Source organism: Chiloscyllium plagiosum, chromosome 4 (assembly GCF_004010195.1).
Source record: "Chiloscyllium plagiosum isolate BGI_BamShark_2017 chromosome 4, ASM401019v2, whole genome shotgun sequence".
NCBI classification, from domain to species: domain Eukaryota; kingdom Metazoa; phylum Chordata; class Chondrichthyes; order Orectolobiformes; family Hemiscylliidae; genus Chiloscyllium; species Chiloscyllium plagiosum.
The window spans coordinates 11,431,653-11,439,718 of record NC_057713.1 but is presented as its reverse complement, the minus strand read 5'-3'; positions in this window follow the sequence as shown (position 1 = coordinate 11,439,718).

Genomic DNA, 8,066 nt, shown 5'->3' with positions numbered 1-8,066 from the left:
GAGTTGTGAGAGCATGGAATGCGTTGCCAGCAGAGTTGTGGAAGCAAGGTCATTGGGGACATTTAAGAGACTACTGGACATGCATATGGTCACAGAAATTTGAGGGTGCGTACATGAGGATCAATGGTCGGCACAACATCGTGGGCTGAAGGGCCTGTTCTGTGCTGTACTGTTCTATGTTCTATATTCTATGTTCTATCTACCCCAGGTAGAAGTGGGTACTGCAGACGCTGGAGACTAGATTCAAGATTAAAATGGTGCTGGAAAAGCATAGCAGGTTTCGCAGCAGCTGAGGAGCAGGAAAATCAATATTTCAGCCATTCCTGATGAAGGGCTTTTACCTGAAACGTCGATTTTCCTGCTCCTTGGATGCTGCCTGACCTGCTGTGCTTTTCCAGCACCACTCTCATCTTGACTAACATCTACTCAGTCAAGTCCTCTCGGAATCTTATATATTTTAATAAGTTTGCATCCCTATTCTTCCAAGATTTAATGACTGCAAACTCAACCTCTCCACACAAGACCCTCCATGCCTGATGTTAGCCTAATGAACCTTCTCCAGACTGCCTCCACTGTTGGTGTATCCTTCCTTAGATCAGGACTAAAACTGTTCACAGTATTCCAACTGTGATCTGACTAGTGCCTAATATAGTTTTAATGTGACCTGTCTGTTTCTAATGCTCCATTCCCTTTGAAATAAAGCTCAATATTCCACTGCCTTTGCTGTTACTTGCTGAGCTAGGAGTCTAGCTATTTGGTGACCTATGCACATTGGCCTAATCCCTCTGTGCTACAGCTTCCTCGACATTTAAATAAATCCATAAACATTTTTTTTAAAAAAGTGACTGAATAGATTTAAGGTGCAGATCAAGAGATTTTGATTTATTAATGTGTTGAAGGGTTAGGGGCAGTGGTGAGGGACTAAATTCTCTTTCAAGGATCCGGCACAGACCTGATGGGACACATAGCCTCATTCAGTGCTACAGCTTTGTAAGATTTTATAATTCAAATGAATTCATGGGTGGCACAGTGGGCTCAGTGGTTAGCACTGCTGCCTAGCAGTGCCAGAGACCCGGGTTCAATTCCTGTCTGTGTGGAGTTTGCACATTCTCCCCGTGTCTGTGTGGGTTTCCTCCGGGTGCTCCGGTTTCCTCCCACTGTCCATAAAATATGCAGATCAGGTGAATTGGCCATGCTAAATTGCCTGTAGTGATAGGTGAAGGGGTAAACGTAGGTCTGGGTGCGTTGGTCTTCGGAGGGTTGGTGTGAACTTGTTGGGCCGAAGGGCCTGTTTCCACACTGTAATTAATCTAACCTAATTATAGGGCAGGTGGTTCCACGCTGGATGGATTTTTAAATAGAAGATCGAGCGGTGTGCTGTTGCTGGCTGCTTGCAGTGCAATAGACTCAAGGAATTACAAATGATCGTGTTCTTCTAATGAAACGCCTGCATAGAACACTGCTCACTGACCTGATGGGAGGCCACAGACTTGACATGTTGTTCACTGCTTCTCTCCACAGTTCGCTGACTGACCTGCTGGCTACTTCCAGCAGGAAGTTGTTACTGTTTCTGCACATTGACGTGTCCGACTGCCTGTAATTTGCAATGATTGAAAGGATGTGAGACAGCTCTTCCCAATCATTTTTGATGAAAAGGTAACACCACAAGTCACTCTCAGGACCCCTGAGGCTTTCAACCTTCATTTTTAATTAACCTGTCAAAGTTGCAAAACTTAGCTGAGGAAATGCCAGCAAACCTCCATATGCTTATCAAGTACTGGTTTGCAAGGTTAGATCACATGGAGAACCAGCCATTTGGATACAGAACTGGCTGGAAGGTAGAAGACAGAAGGTGGTGGTGGAGGATTGCTTTTCAGACTGGAGGCCTTTGACCAGTGGTGTGCCACAACGATCGGCGCTGGGTCCACTGCTTTTCATCATTATATAAATGATTTGGAAGTGAACATAGGAGGTATAGTTAGTAAGTTTGCAGATGACACCAAAATTAGATGTGTAGTACTCAGCCAAGAAAGTTACCTCAGAGTACAACAGGATATTGATCAGATGGGCCAATGGACTGAGGAGTGGCAGATGGAGTTTAATTTAGATAAATGTGAGGTGTTGCATTTTGGAAAGGCAAATCAGTGCAGCACTTATACACTTAATGGTAAGTTTCTGAGGAGTGTTGCTGAACAAAGTGCAGATTCACAGTTCCTTGAAAGTGGAGTCACAAGTAGATAGTGAAGAAGGCTTTTAGTTTGTTTCCCTTTATTAGTCAGGCCATTGAGTACAGGAGTTGGGAGGTCATGTTGCAGCTGTACAGGACATTGGTTAGGCCACCTTTGGAATACTATGTGCAATTCTGGTCTCCCTGCTATCGGAAGAATGTTGTGGAATTTGAAAGGGCTCAGAAAAGATTTACAAGGCTGTTGCCAGGGTTGGAGGGCTTGAGCTACAGGGAGAGGTTGAATAGGCTGAGAGAAAGTGAGGACCGCAGATGCTAGAGATCAGAATCGAGAGGGTGGTGCTGGAAAAACACAGCAGGTCCTTCTTCAGGAATGAGGCTTGTGGCTGGGGGGCTGGGGTGCGTGGGTTGGGGGGAGTGGTTGGGGAGGTGGTTGAGGGACAAATGGGAGAGGGTGGGGCTGGAAGAAAGATAGCTGAGAGTGCAATAGTTAAGTGAAGGTGGGGGTGAAGGTGATAGGTGGGTGAGGAGGGTGGAGCAGATGGGTGGGAATGACGATGGACAGGTAGGACAGGTTATGTGGGTGGCGCCGAGTTAGAAGGCTGGATCTGTGGGGGGAGGGAAGTGAGGAAACTGGTGAAATCCATATTAATCCCGTGTGGTTGGAGGGTCCCAAGGCAGAAGATGAGGTGTTCTTCCTCCAGGTGTTGGGTGGTTAGAGTTTGGTGATGGAGGAGGCCCAGCACCTGCATGTCCTTGGCAGAGTGTGAGGGGGAGTTAATGTGTTCGGCCAAGGTGCGGTGGGGTTGCTTAGGCTGGGGCAGTTTTCCCTGGAGCATCGGAGGCTGAGGGATGACATTATAGAGGTTAATACAATCAAGAGGGGCATGGATAAGATAAATAGACAAGGACTTTTCCTGGGTTGGAGGAGTTTAAAACTGGAGGACTTAGGTTTAAGGTGAGAGGGGCAAGATATAAAAGAGACCTAAGGAGCTACTGTTTCACGTAGAGGGTGGTACGTGTATGGGATGAGATACAAGAGGAAGTGGTGGAGGCTGGTACAATTACAGCATTTAAAAACATCTGGATGGATACATGAATAGGAAGGATTTAGAGGGATATGGGCCAAATGCTGGGCAATGGGCCTAGATTTATTTAGGATATCTGGTCAGCATGGACGAGTTGGACCGTGAGGTCTTTTTTACCTGTATAACTCTATGACTCTACTGTGACTCAGTATGGACCCAACTGTCTTCCCTAATTTTCTCTTGGGAAAGCCTCCTTCAATTTCCTGTCCATGTGGTAATTGGGCAGTAAGGAAAAATATCCTGAAAGATCTACAGGAAAAGGAATTATATCAATTCTGAGATGCTGTAAGAGAAAGCACAAGTTTAAATCTGCATATACTTCAAAAATAGACGAAATTGAGGATGATCGGTGGGTTGAGGGTTGAGAATTCTGAGAATATTGATGTTATAGAAATGACCTTCATTTAGATAGTGACTTTCACATAGTTAAACATTCTGTGGCATTTTGCAGAATTGTTCTCAGAAAAAAATCCAATGGGGTTTTGCTTAGTGGCTGAGGGGCCATCAATATTAAGTTGTAACTTTCTGAGAACATGGACAATTGTCATAGGGACAGAGAGTTGCTCAATATTGAGACGAGTTTTTCTGGAATGAAAAGGATTCTACCATTGGAATCTTTCAGAGTCCTTTGATTTTCTCTTGGAATTCAATTTGTTAATAATGTCTTGATCCATAACAAAGATGTTACAAACCTGACAGATGACTGCAACACATGATATCTGAATCTCTATAAAACTACATTTTATTGGCCTAAATAGACCACTCTATGTAGGAGCAGTGGGAGGCCATTCAGCCCATTGACACTGCTCCACCATTCATTGATATTGTAGCTGATGTCATAATCCTCAACTCCACTGTCCTGCCTTTTCTCCCTAAACCTTATTGATTAAAAATCTGTCAATATCAACTTTGAATATACTTAATGACCCAACCTCAACAGTCCTCTGCAAATATGGCCCCTTTTTGAATTCCAAAATGCAAATATTTGAACTGTTGGAATAGTCAAAGCCGTTAAAGTTGAAGGAACCAAATCTATGTGTCGGATCATGGTTACATTTCGCGTTCCAGGTGCCTCATGTTTTCTACCCAGAGCCTTACACCTTCGCCCACCATGCACATGAGCATTCCCACTTACACCAGCCCAACCAATCCTCTCCCATTTTTCACTTGACGGACAGTACCATGGACCAATGGAAAGCTGATCACGTGCAGCTTGCTGTGGTCCTGCACTCCTCATTGGCAAAGGGCTTCAGCAAGAGGTGGTAGCAAATACAAACTGACCTATTAGCAGAAGGGTTCACAAATAATATGCAGCACAACTCCTCGTAATGAAGAGGAGGTGGTGGGGGGTTAGCGGTTTCAATGGGACATGAACCCCTTTCTTCAGATTGGCCTCCAGCTCAATTTAATGCCCAGAAATCTGATATAAGGGAGGGGACAAGATTCCTCCCCACAAAGAGCAATGTCATAGATCATGCCAACTACAACACACTGAAGAAAGCAAAGAATTGAAACAATGGTCATTTGGATCAGGCAGTACACAAATAGAGGCTAAGGGGCTGTGAGTTTCTTGCTCACCGTGAAGGTATCTCTTAGGACCTCAAGGTTGAGCCAGTCAGCTGGAAGCTACAAAAGCTGCATTTACAGTCTCCCCACTACTGGGAGTTATAAAACAATCACAGAATGTGTGTGTGTGTTGGGGTTGAAACTGTCACCATCACTTTACAGGCAGTAGCAGAGGAAAGAACAGGAATAGAAATATTGAACCAGGGAAGGGGAAGTCAACGGCAGTGACCAGCAACTTAGTTGAAAGGAAATGATTTTTGAAAGTTGTGGTGAAACATAAGCATTAGGAGAATTGCATGAGATGATGGTGGAATGGTAATGTCATCGAGTAAGCAATTCTCCAGTTCAGGTGAGCATTTTGGGACATGGATTCACAGCAGCAGGTGGTGAAATTTAAAATTCAATTAACAACCCTTCAATTGAAAGACTATCTCAGTAATAGTGACTGTGAACTTGATTGCTGGTTGTCATAAAAAATCGATCAATTTCACCACTGCCCTCGGGAAACTTTCTTTTAAATTCAGTTGTGGGAAGTGGGCATCGATAGCTGGGCCCAGAATTTATTGGCCGCCTCTAGTTGCCATTGAGAAAGTGGTGCTGAGCTGCCTTCCTGAACCACCGCAATTCACCTGCTGTAAGTCGACCCACAATTCCAAGATTTTGATCTGGCGACAGTGAAGGAATGAGGATATATTTCCAAATTGGGGTGGTGAGTGGCTTGGAGGGGAACTTGCAATGATGGTGTTCCTATGTACCTGCTCTTGATCTTCAAGATGGAAGTGGTCTTGGGTTTGGAAGGTGCTGCCTGAGGATCTTTGGAGAATTGCTGGAGTGCATCTTACAGATAGTACACACTGCTGCTACTGAGCATCAGTGATGGAGGGAGTGGATGTTTGTGGATGTGGTGCCAACCAAGTGGGTTGCTTTGTCCTGGATGGTGTCAAGCTTCTTGAGTGTTGTTGGAGTTGCACCTATTCAGGTAAGTGGGGAGTATTCCATCATACTCCTGACTTGTGCCTTAGTAATGGTGAACAGGCTTTGGGATGTCACAAGTTGAGTTACTCGCTGCAGTATTCCTAGACTCTGATCTGCTCTTGGAATCACTCTGTTTATTTGGTAAGTCCAGCTGAGTTTCTGGTCAGTGGTAATCCCCCAGGATGTTAATGGTGGGGGAATTCAGTGATTGTAACACTGTTGAATGTCAAGAATGTCTTTCAAATCAGCTATCTTTAATGAGCCTGTCTTCATGTGAGTCTAGATCCCATGGCAATCTAATTGACTTTTACCTGGTCTCTGAAATGGTCTGACAAGCAACTCAGTTCAAGGGACATAGAGTCATAGACATGTACAACATGGACACAGACCCTTTGGTCCAACTGGTCCATGCCAACCATATCCCAAACCAATCTAGTCCCACCGACCAGCACCCGGCCCATATCCCTCCACATCCTTCCTATTCATATACCCATCCAGAAGGCTTTTAAATGTTGCAATTTTACTAGCCTCCACCACTTCCTCTGGCAGCCCATTCCACACATGCACCACCCTCTGCATGAAAACGTTGCCCCTTAGGACTCTTTCATATCTTTCTCCTCTCACCCTAAACCTATGCCCTCTAGTTCTGGACTCCCCAACCCCAGGGAAAAGACTTTGTCTATTTATCCTATCCATGCCCCTCATAATTTTGTAAACCTCAATAAGGTCACCCCTCAGCCTCCAGGGAAAACAGCCCCAGCCTATTCAATCTCTCCCTATAGTTCAAATCCTCCAATCCTGACAACATCCTTGTAAATCTTTTCTGAACCCTTTCAAGTTTCACAACATGGTCTCTTTGTCCAGCAACACTTCCTAGGACCTTACCATTAAGTGTATAAGTCCTGCTAAGATTTGCTTTCCCGAAATGCACAACTAGTACTGGGCTTTGCCAGCAATTCTCACATCCCATAGTTTATAGGTTTTGTTTTTAAAGCAACCCCTCTTCAGAGTTGTTATAGCACACTGCTGGAGTAAGTCGGACTTGAATCCAGGCCTCTTGGCTCAGAGGTAAGTGTGGACACTTATAAAATGAAGCCAAGATAGTTGAAGGTTTTGGGTGAAGAAGAAAGGAATGTACAAAAAATGCCAGAGTTAGGGGATCGAAGGGTGAAGGAAGGTAAGTAAGACTGGGAAAATTGGCAGCGGTATAATGCTAGCAAGGGATCTGAAGATTGAAAATGCACATTATTTAACTGCAGGAGTTAAGGGAACATGAAACCAGTATCAGTCGGCAACAATGTGGGTAATGGCGAAGGGGAGATGAGCTTTGGGAAGGCTGGAGGTTTTGAGAACAAAGGAGGATTCATAAGGGTGAGAATGTCAAAATTAAATCTAGTTTAATGCTGAAAAAGCAGGTAGAGGGGAGCGTACAGCGGGGTGGAAGTGGATAACGTTGCAGAAGTGTAAGTTGGTGGACTGGTCGATGGGTTGTTATATGGTCCCAGGTGATGTTAGCATTCAAGATCCCAGAATGAGACCAGGCTTGGTAGATCCTATTTCTATTTAAACCATGGAGGTCAGTCTCTGCCCATAGACACTGACAGTGGATTTTTAACACAAATAATACATTATTAAATAAGAACACATGAGTTCTATCACATCACAAAAAGAAGTGTTGGAAAGGTTTTACTGAAGACATCAGAAAGGGATACCATTTCACACTATTCCTTTTATCCCAGCAATATCCTTGCAAACAACCAACCTTTACTGAAGATTTATCTCCACGCTAGGGCTCCTTGCTCAAACTTAGCCTGATACAATTGCATTGGGTTTCCCTTCAGTGAATTTCTGTGCTGTCACTAGATATGTTTGTCCTTCAAATTTCTTCACTAAAACAAATTGCAAACTAAATTTGCAAATAACCGTCGACGCCAACGGTCATTTTGAGTGCGAGCAGCAGCAGAGTGTAAAGGAACCCGGAAGGCTACAGCTAAGATGAGAGATTTTGTTTTAAAATTACTTACCGGTAGCGGGCAGTTGTGTTTTTTTTTCTCTCTTCACAGAAAGAGCGGGAGCAGCAGGGGGATGTGACGAAGACCAGAGGGGCAGCTGGGTAGGTCTTTTCCCTATAAAAGCGCGCAGGTGAACTTGCAGCGTGGGTTGGTACCTGGGACTTCGATGTTGTGGCTATTACGGAGACATGGGTAGAACAGGGACAGGATTGGCTGTTGCAGGTTCCAGGGTTTAAATGT